A 10,567-nucleotide genomic window follows, 5' to 3' on the forward strand; every position below is an offset into this window, starting at 1 on the left:
TTCAGGAAGTTCTTCCACCCTGCCCATACACAGGCAGGCAAAAAAATGATTGAGGGTTAATTCTGTCTGTAGAACAGACAGAACAGAATATTACCTTGAAATAAACATAACAAGGAAGAGTAGCTTGTATTTGGAGGGGAAAAAATGAAAAAGAAACCACCCAGCAAAAAAAAAATGGGGTAAAGAGTCCTGGAGAGATAGAGCTTTTCCTCTGACCTCATTTGTCATATCTGTGCAAATCTCTGTAGCAAATAAACTAACAGTTAGATAGGCAATAATCTCATTTACCTCATGGTTGTGATTCATTCGTTCTCCCATGCAAAGTGAAATGGGTGTTCACTGGGGGGTGTGGGGGGAGGGTGGAAAAGTATGTCTTTAATTTTATGACCATAGACACTCCAATTTAGAATCGCACAGATAATTTTAATTCCAGCATTTCTTATTTGTGAAAGCTTGATTTTCTGTTTTCTAATGTCACACCTTCTTTAACATAACCAAAGATCTTTGTTAAACTAATAGCTTAATCCACCGGGAAAAGCAAGGAAGATCTTTTAACTTGCTGCAGTATGAGTATAAGAGACAGCCCATATAACACAGAGTTTATGGTCTCAACATTGACAAAAACCCCTGGCTCCTATGTGGCCAAGTTTCCTAGTCAAACTGTGTGGGAGAGGAGATTTAACTACACACATATGCTCAGATCCACTGAAATCTGTTACAAGCTTCTAACTCATAAGCAAATACATTTTGTCATCTAAGGCCAAAACCCAAAGCCCTGGCTACGAGTATCATTGTATGCAAAGACCAGTGATTACGTTATTCCTAACTGCTATTCTTTAAAGGGAAGGGACCATCTTCCAGATGGGAAATAGATTTGATAAACACACTTCAGTGCAGATTTTGTTCAGCATTACAGCTCATCTCTGAACCTTCTCCAGTGTCACCATTGCTGCATTGTGCTGACTAGAGCTGGGCTTAGTTTTTCAGCAAAAGCTTTGTCCATTCTAAACAAGAGTAATACAAGCTTCCTGTCATCTTCTTGTAGTAACCTTCCTCCCCTTCATTCTTCTGCTTGCTATTTTGTTCATAACATCACTTTATGCATTCATTTGATTATTCACTGTGATCTACAAACCTTTCCTGATGAGAAATTTAGCATCAAGAGAAGTGTTTTATTATTTAGAATTTTCAGTGAAGTTTGACTGAATTTCCTCTCATAACTTTTTTTTCTTCCCTAAATTAACAGGAAAAAAATCAAAATCTGAATGCAGCCATGTTTTCCTTGTCAGTACAGTCATATATTTTCAATATTCTTTTTTCTTACTTACTTTTTCTATGTAACATATTTCTTAAAAAATTGGTACACAGGGTGAGTAAAACTAGCATTTACAGGTGTGTTTCTAACTGGTTTTCAAATAAATGAAGTTATTTTTCCAAAAGGTGAAAGGTTATGAACAAATTGTTGGTAGCTTATAAACTTGGTAGGCCATTCAGGAATGGCTGCTGTCTCATAAAGCTCTACCTGCAGCTTATATGCAAAAGGTTTATGTGCACCTGCTGACATCAGGGCTACATGTAATGCAGCTGTTGGTCCACAAAGCCTTTTTCATGAGCAGCTGCATTTACTCTGTAGAATCACTTTGCCCACATTTATGGGGAATTGAATCCCCACCTATTCATTAGCCTTCCCAACTGGATTTAAATATTGTCTTTATGAAACCAGTAAGATTTTTGTTGACACAGTATATACCTAACTCAAACCCACAAAAAACACCAAAATGAAATTTAAAACCATGTAAAACTACTGCACTATCTTAACCTTCTTCAGGATTCAGGTGACCTGTTGATGTCTTCTGGTTGAAGTCTCAGCTCCAATTAGGGCCAATTTTGAAGTTATGCCAGGTTTTCCAAGGTCATTATCAGATGATTTTTACTGTCTCCACAGCCTCTTTGAACACCCCATTCCAGTTTGAACACATTTGTGAGTTTTTCTTTTCCCATGATATCTAACTGGTCTGTTCCAGCTAATGCCTGTTGCCTCTCACAACGAAAATTTTACTGTGGACTTACTAGAAGGCTCCATTTCTCTGTATCTGTCCATTAAGAAGCTGAAGAGAACATTATAATTTACACCAACCTTCTCTTCTTCAGACTAATGGCCTGACCTTCTCGGTCTCTTCTCATACATTATGTGCTCCAGCACCCTCACGATTGTGGTGGCCCTCCTCTGAATTTTCTTTTTTATATCTGTGTCTTTAACACACTGGGTAGCTCAAAACTGCACTCAGTTTTCCAGATGGGATCATACAAGTGCTCCATGGATGGGAATAACCACTTTTCTCAACCTGCTGGCTATTCTTTTGCTACTTTAGCCCAGGATGCTGTTGGCTTTCTTTGTTGCAAGGTCACTGCTGACTTACTTGTTGCTCCCAAATTTCTTTTTGAAAATCCTTTCCTATCCTTTTAGCCTCCAGCTCATAAAGCAATGGTTATTCTGTACCAGATGCAGGATGCTGTGCCACCACTCATGAGGTTCCTGCCAGCCCATTTCTCCAGCGTGCTGAGGTCATCCAGGGCACTGACTGCTATTTCCCATGTAGCTGTGATCTGTGCTTCATCTCATCACTGAAGTCACTGACTGGCCGTGTTACACAGTAACAGTGGCAGCATCCACCCTTGAAGTGCACTGGCCACAAGCTGGACCTGCTCCTGCTGATCACAGTCCTTGAGCCCAATGGTCTAGTCAATGTTCCACCTTATCTTCTTAACCTAGTTCATACCTCTCCAGTATGGTTAAAGAAGATCTGTGGTTGATTGTGTCTAAAGCTTTGTTAAAGTCAAGGTAAACAACATCAGCTGCTCTCCACTTCTCCACAGATTCACTTATCTCATTATAAAAACCAGTCACATTGGTCAGGCAGAATTTGCCCTCTCTAAACCCTTGCTACCTGCCCCCAGGCACCTTCTTGTCTTTCAAACACCTGGAGATGGTGTTCAGGAGGATTTACTACTTAATCTTCCCACAAACTGAGGTCAGGCTGGCTGGCCTGTAGTTCCTTGGATCTCTCTCCTAGAAGATGGACATGACAATTGCCTTTTTCCACCTTCCCGCAGTCACCACCACCTTTGCTCACAACACCACCACAACCCCCACCCGCCTCCCCCGGCGTGACACACACACTCTACAATTTCTACAACAATGGTGACCCTCTGCCCTCCCTTCACATCTCCAAACTATTGCTGATTATCCCCCTTCCATTAGCCCTTTACCACCATCTGCCCTTTCAGAATAACACATTGACTTACATGGCTTCCTTTAAAGCATCTAGGATCTGGCTCAGGTTCTTCGAGGACACTTTGGCTTTATCATGATTTGATACAGTGCTGCAGCAGCCTCATTAAGAGTTTGGAGTGAAGAGCATATCCCAGGCATATAGTGCTTATGTGGTTAGAAAATAAGATTTTTTTCCAATAAAAGCTTCAGACATTAATATGGTCTATTTTGCACCTCAAGTAACGAAATCCTAACTAAAAAAAGTGGTTAATCAAACATCTTGTTGTATGCTTATGGGTTATTATTTCAATAATCTGCTATATTTTTTAATTGAATAATCTTGAAAAGGTCAATCCATTTCTAATACAAAAAAATCAGTCAAGGTAAATTTTACCGAATAAAATGTTTTGAAGAATGTTCTAAATGTATAAGAATTAGAATTTTAATCAGTTTTTGTTCAAATATTTTTATACTAGAATAAAAGACTCATTTTACTCATGCTACTTTGGTGAACAGTTCATGCTAAGACAAAATAATGTTCAGCTGAGGGAAATACACCTGTAGAGCTAAAGCACAACTGCTATGATAGTACCAGAAGTGTATTTATTTGTCTCATACTGTAATGTCATACCAAAACCCTTGCATTTTTACCTTGCTTGCACCTCCACTCGCTTCTGTCACTTTCCTTCAGCTATGTATAATAACTGTGACCACATGAAGTGCTGGATCAGACAAGCAAAACCTGCCTCTAAAGCTCTTCTTGAACACTGTGAGGGGACTGCTGAGCAGGGGACACCAAATTCCAACCCTGAGAGAAGGGGGAGTGCCTGTTGGGTACTCCTGGACAGCCTGCTCGAAATGGGCCTGCTTGAGCAGGACCAGGTGATCTCCAGAGGTCCTTTCCAGTCCCAGGAATCCTGTAGCTCTGTGATATTTTTGTGGAAAAAAATTCTTTATGCTATTCTACTTTATTTCTCACTGCTCTCCCAACTTCTCCAATTGTTCTTTCCTTTAACCAGCTTTTTTTTCCCCTTATGCCCTTATTTTCTCTTTTATCTTTGTTTTTGCTAGTCTTTTATTCTCAGTCTCTCCCATATTCTCATCCTGCAGCCTGTGTTCAACAATAGTTATGCTGTGACATATTCAGCATATTCATGCAGTCTATTAAAAAAGACATTGCCATCCCTCCTACTGAGGATTAAAAAAGTCCAGCTCACTCCTGTACTCTGCCTTTAACCAAAAAGGTAAACAACCCTCAAGCATACACATTAAGGGGCAGAACTGAGCTACTTACAAGAAATAGAGCTGGAAGAGCTTCATATGGTTTTGCTGTTTAAAGAGCAGTGTTGTCTTCCCCTTGTAATTACACTGTTGAATATGTTAACTTACCTTTTGTTTAGAATTGTGCAACACCGTCTTCTTCCCTTGATTTCCTGCACTTGAATACACAAATTTTTGTACCTTCACAAGATTTTCATATTGAAGAGCATTGCTGAGGAAGGGCATAATTAAAAGCCATCCCACCATTATCAAGTGGAGATGTACACATTATCAAGCCCCCTTTGTGCTGCTCTCTTCAGGATGTGCTCTGAAAACTGATTCTAAGGCAGACTTATTAATTCACATTTAACAATTACTTCTCATTGTTGACCATATACATTGGAAAACTTTCCTCCTAAATCATGAGCATGCAACCCTAAGTGACTCTCCATCTTCTATGTTGAAAGTACTTTCTAAATTTACTATTAAGCTGATTACACCCTGAGTCTGACCAACCTCTGCTCACCACTGGCCACTTACTATGTAAATCTAGAGTTATGTACACATATAAATTACCAGCTCATGTAATTAGAGTCCAGAAGATAGGACAAAAAAATCAGAGTGGTAGTGAAGTATGTTTTTAAATGGCAAAATCTAAGCATGTCTGTACATGCAACACATTTCATGCAGCAGAGTTAAAATCTGCCTCCCTCTGTTGCAGTTCCTAATGCCATTATGAAAGAAATGAAATTAAGATGGAAGGATGGCAGTGATTTAGTCACAGAACCAGTTAAATGACTTTCCAAACTGGAGGCCACAGAAAGCTTTTTGATTTGCAGATAGCACAGAAGCTTGATCTTAGAAACTTTTAACTGGAGTAAATAAAGTCCAGAAAGTATCAAGTAAATTTAAGGAATCTGGCTTCATTTCAATATAGAGTTAAGAGTTTTAAATTATACTTCTGTAAATTCAGACAATCAGCTTTTTGCTCTATTTTTATTATTTTTTTAAATTAATTTTTTAAATTAATTAAAATTACATTTTTATTAGAGCTTCCCAAGCTCACGTTTTTTGTTTGACTTCCAACCCTAAACCCTAGAATAACAAATTTTTGTATGGAATTATTTTAATCTAACAAATATTAGAAAAAAAAATCGTCCCTGAGCTTTTTATACTATGTAGTAGGGCAGAGGTTTTCCATTCACTGAGACTACCTCCACTTCACCTTAATGGCATGGCCTCTGAAAGCTCCTTAGCATCAGTTTCATCTGACTCACCAGAGGCATCAGGAGTCTTCTTGAAGACTGAGCCAGAGAGTGCAGAATGACCAGAGCAGCTGAAGATTTCCCTAATCAGTTTTGGACATCCGTCCTTTTCCCCAAACGGCTCCTTGGATTTGCAGGCTCTGGTCCTCTCCTTAAACTGCCTTCCCTGCTTTAGGAGGAGATACTATTGCCACGTGAACGTCCATATGTAAGCCAAGATGATACATTGCTCACAATACAGCAAGAAATCCTGTGGGTTTCTTTCTCCTTTCTTGTATCAGGAAGAAAAGGTAAAAACAGCGCTGAACTTTAAATAATCACTGGTCATCAAAACTGTCGCCTCACTGAAATGAGTCTCTGCTCCAGCCTCCTTGCATACTAAAGGAGACAGTTCTGTATCAGCAAAAGGTAGTTTACGTTTCTGAAGTTGTAGTCATACATTAGTACATTCTCACATCTCCATTTTTTGTAGACAGAAGTTTTGGGTTTACTACACATGCCTGTTATCCATTAAATATGGATCATCAGGAAGTAGTAAAGTTAGCAAAAGCCAAGGCTAAAGAGGAAAGAGGCTACAATTGTATTAAATTTTTATGTTTTTTCTTGTCCTGTTGCACTGCAAGCCATTCCAGTTTAAAGTTCTCAAATACATTTGTAATAATTATGGCAATGTTTAAAAATATTAGACAGTAAAGCTGTTTCACAAAAAAAAATTGAAGAGGAAAGGGACTCAGAAATGGATACACTAACTTAGGGCTTATATTTGCAGTAAGACAAAACACGCTTGACTAGGTGCTTGAAAGATGATGCAAATGTACCGAATGGTTTGGAAAAGTACAATTTGTAATCATGTGTGTACTTACAGACAACTTAACCAACTCAGCCTTACCATTGTCTGGTGAGTCCAGCCTGACAGCGAAGGTAATGGGCTCTGTCAATAGCTCTGCTTGCACTCTTTAAATCAACAAGTGGTTTTGCAAGAGGGACTGTAGCCCTAAGGTTTCGGAGAGAAGCGATGTAAAGCTCTTCCTCCTCCCCCACCCTTGCAGTCCTTTCTGCACTGTCCCTCTCAGAAGGCAAGTTACAGCCTAAGCTTTCCCCTTCTCGTTTTGATGCTTACACTTAAGAAAGATCCTGCGTTAGACAATTCAAGTACACTCGATGAGAATCTTACAAATACTGTGCTTGCTGAGAGATGCAGGCTTCCAAAACAAATTGTCCTTTGTGTACTCCTCTGCTGAGTCGCAGCCATATGCTTACCAAATGGAAAAAAAGTCCTATGAAGGGCAGACGGAGCTGTGAGAAAGGTGTCCATCAGAGAGTACCAAAGTATTAAGAGGAATTTAATTTCTTTATAGAAAACGATCACATTCCCTCTTAGTTTAAATACAGCTGGATTGGTTAAATATATACCCTGAATCCAGAAAAAAAATGTAACAACAACATCATGAGGCTGAAAGAGGTCAAGAGGCCATCTCTGTCCATCCCCCTCCTTTAAGACAGCATGATCAACACCTGTCTCACTCCTAATGGATCGGTCTAACCTGTTCTTAATGACTTGTAATGAAGACATCTCAGCCTCCCAGGCAACTGCATTGCTTTAAACTTCTTACCGTAAATTTTTCTAGTGCTTAAACATGATTTCTTTTGCTTCAGTTGAGCCCTTTGTCTTCTTCTCAAATCTACCATGGATATGGAGATATTCTGTTCTCCTCTCTTTTTGCTATTCTCACCCTTAAGCAGAGCTGTAGCAATGTTTCTCTTCAGTCTGTTGCTATCCTGAGCAAATCCAGTTCCTTCCCGCTCTCCTGCCAGGGCTCATTTTGCCGGTCCCTGCTCACTCAAGCCGCTGTGGGCTTTCTCCTGTTGGTACAGACAAAGGAATGCATTTTTGATACTGAGCATACTGCTTAGTTTGAGACGTTACTGATGTTGGAAGCATGACTTTGCCATTGCTATAACTTGCCATGAAAGCTGTACGTCACTTCCAACATCCCAATAATTATTTTACACCTCCCCCACCCCTCCAACAATATGGCATTGCTCACTATTGTTCAGAGATCAGATCTACCATCCTAACTTTAGGTTCCCTAAATTTTAAAATGCAGTTTAATACATTGTTATATACATTGCATTGATGTAAAGACACACACCACTTCAGATGAAGACTTGCCCAGCCATTACTTAAACAAAAATCAAAGAAAGAAATCTGACAGAGCTATTTAGAGCACAAATATTCGTACGTTTTGGCAAAATCAAGACTCTAAATCAAAGCATAATAAACAAACAGCACTGCTAGTGCTTGTGAGCAGATCTGCCTGAATTTTTCAAACACAATGGCATATGCATTATTTTCAGTGCTGTCTGTATTTCTACAAATCAGGATTTGGAATTTAAGAGAACCGTCAGAGAACTACAGAAAAGGCTCAGTAACACCTCATTATAGTCTTAAGACAAACATTCTGATATGTAGAAAAAAAACCCTTTCAGGATGGAGAAAGATGCTACTTATGTCTATGAAACTGAGATGGTCACACTTGCTTAGGTATTCTGTCCATAGCTATGTACTTTTCTAAACGGGTCACATAACTATAGGTTTAAACATAGGGCACTACACTTTTGCTATAGCAGCGATTACCTCTTGAAAACGATCCCATTTTGCTAAGGACTGTACAAGTTTATTGCCAAAAGATTTTCCCTGGCCAAACATTGCAAGCTAAATACCAGATAAGGAATGGGTGGACTGGGGAAAAAAAAACCAAAAACCAACAAAAAAAGAAAAACCCAACCTACAAGTCCCATCCTCACTCTCCACCTAGAGACTGGAGTTAAAAGGAACAATGAAAAACTGGCCAAGTACAGGGTTTGGTATGATAGAGAGGTGTCTTACTCCAGCAGCTGCTAAACTGTTGTTGAGTCACTTGGTAGAAACTAGAGCAGGGTAAACAATTCAACGATTCAAAAAATTCAGGAGACACCCTTAGGTAAGTGATTTGGCAAATATATTTAGCTTTGCTGGGGATACTCACAGAGACTACTTACATGCCTGAGCACCTTGCTAATCAGGAGGCTATTTAAGCTATTTGGAGTCAGAAACTGAAATGTGTTTGTTTGAAGCTGGTGGGCCTAGTTTTAGCTGGTTCTTGCAAGACAAAATCATGCACAATACAATATGCCTTCCAAGCATGCATTTAGTTGAATTTATTTGCTACTGACATAGTTTTTTAATACTGCTTTTCATACTCATTATTGTAGATCCATGTATTTCTTTTTTTTCTGTTAAAATGATTCAAATTTGAAAAAATACAATAATTCACTATTCATTAAATACTTATAATTTTGAGGCAAAGCATGTCTGCAAGCAAAAAAAAGGCTTTTTTTGAAATTACTTAAATCTCATCCCCTACTACTTTGATGAAATCTTTCATTTTCTTTGAATAACAATCACAGAGGAGGAACCCTGGACTGTGACATGTACAACAAGCTCTATTCAAGGAAAACAATGCATAATTCTGTATAACTTGTGTATAATTTTGAATGTGTTGATATTCATAAATGTAAAATCTTTTCATACACATGGTTTGGTTTTCCATACTGGCTATCTTACACACAATTTTTAGTTTGTAATCTACCCATAAAAACTGAGTAAAATATTACACCTTCCTATTAAATTGATTATGTGTCCTTTCTATGGATGAATTGCTTGTGATATTATTCGGGAATTCTATTTGACTGATTACTTTAAAGTGTGTTCAGTTCCACAGTGTCTTACTTAGCATCCCCTCCACTGACACAGTGTTTGTGAATACTTGCAAATTTAGGAGGAGTAAGAAAATACATTGGTTAGAGAAGCCAGGTATTATATTTCTGTTTAAACATCAGATGGCCTCTCCAGCTATGTAGTAATAAATTGCAATTTACTCGTTGTGTGAGCTTATTTTCCTAATATTTTTCTCACTATTCCATCAAAAACTAGAAAACATAAATTATAATCATGGAGATAAGGGAGAGCATAAGCAGGGAGTAGTAGGCTTGCCTATGTTTAGTAAGCCTTCCTTATTCACACAACTCAAAACAAGAAAATCAAGTGAGCTGGCAAACCCCAAACAATGGAATGAAGAAGAGTAATTTCTAATTAATGCTGTTTATTTTGTAGAAGCAGAGTACTTAAACATCTGGAATTTCATCAGAACACCACCATTCAAATATGTTGCTTTTAAAACCTATATGTATCACTCCTAATATAATGCATTATATTTAGAAATGTACCTATATACATATTATATACATAAAATGACATCTATAAAATCACCAGCTGTAATTATTCATAGCTATTGTAAGTAAACATGCTGAAGTCAAAGCAAAAAGATTAAGTAATAGAAGTTAAAAGAATATAAAAACATGAATTTCTGAGAGGATAAAATTCTAATAAACAAGACCACTTTCAAGAGACAATTTCTCTTCTTTTTGTGCACCAGGCCAGTTTGGTGACTGGAGTAAGAAATTCTGGAAATGAAATGCAAATTAAGGTGGAATAGAAAATCAAGTTGTTTCTTAAACAAGGAAATGTGCATACATTTTATATATCCCATAATCTATAACCAAATCATGAATAAATTGCTACTTCAGAGCAAGTGGAAACATTTATTTAAAAAAAAAAAAGTACCTAAATAGTCAAGGTATGGAAATATCTCTGTCTACCTGCAGCAATCTCAAAGTTCATATGTTTCTCTAAGACCTACCTACCAACCTATAATCCAGATAGAAA

The 10,567-nt window shown here is 38.1% G+C and overlaps 1 long non-coding RNA gene across 1 annotated transcript; it reads right to left on the reverse strand.

Annotated features, from left to right (window-relative positions):
• Nucleotides 1-340: 340 nt before the first annotated feature.
• Nucleotides 341-4,713, reverse strand: LOC138105944 (uncharacterized). The gene is made up of 3 exons (XR_011148816.1): nucleotides 4,664-4,713; nucleotides 3,307-3,439; nucleotides 341-3,070 (listed from the first exon to the last, which is right to left on the reverse strand). It is a non-coding gene; the product is annotated as an uncharacterized lncRNA (long non-coding RNA).
• Between the last annotated feature and the right edge of the window lie 5,854 nt (nucleotides 4,714-10,567).

Source organism: Aphelocoma coerulescens, chromosome 2 (genome assembly GCF_041296385.1).
Source record: "Aphelocoma coerulescens isolate FSJ_1873_10779 chromosome 2, UR_Acoe_1.0, whole genome shotgun sequence".
NCBI classification, from domain to species: Eukaryota; Metazoa; Chordata; class Aves; order Passeriformes; family Corvidae; genus Aphelocoma; species Aphelocoma coerulescens.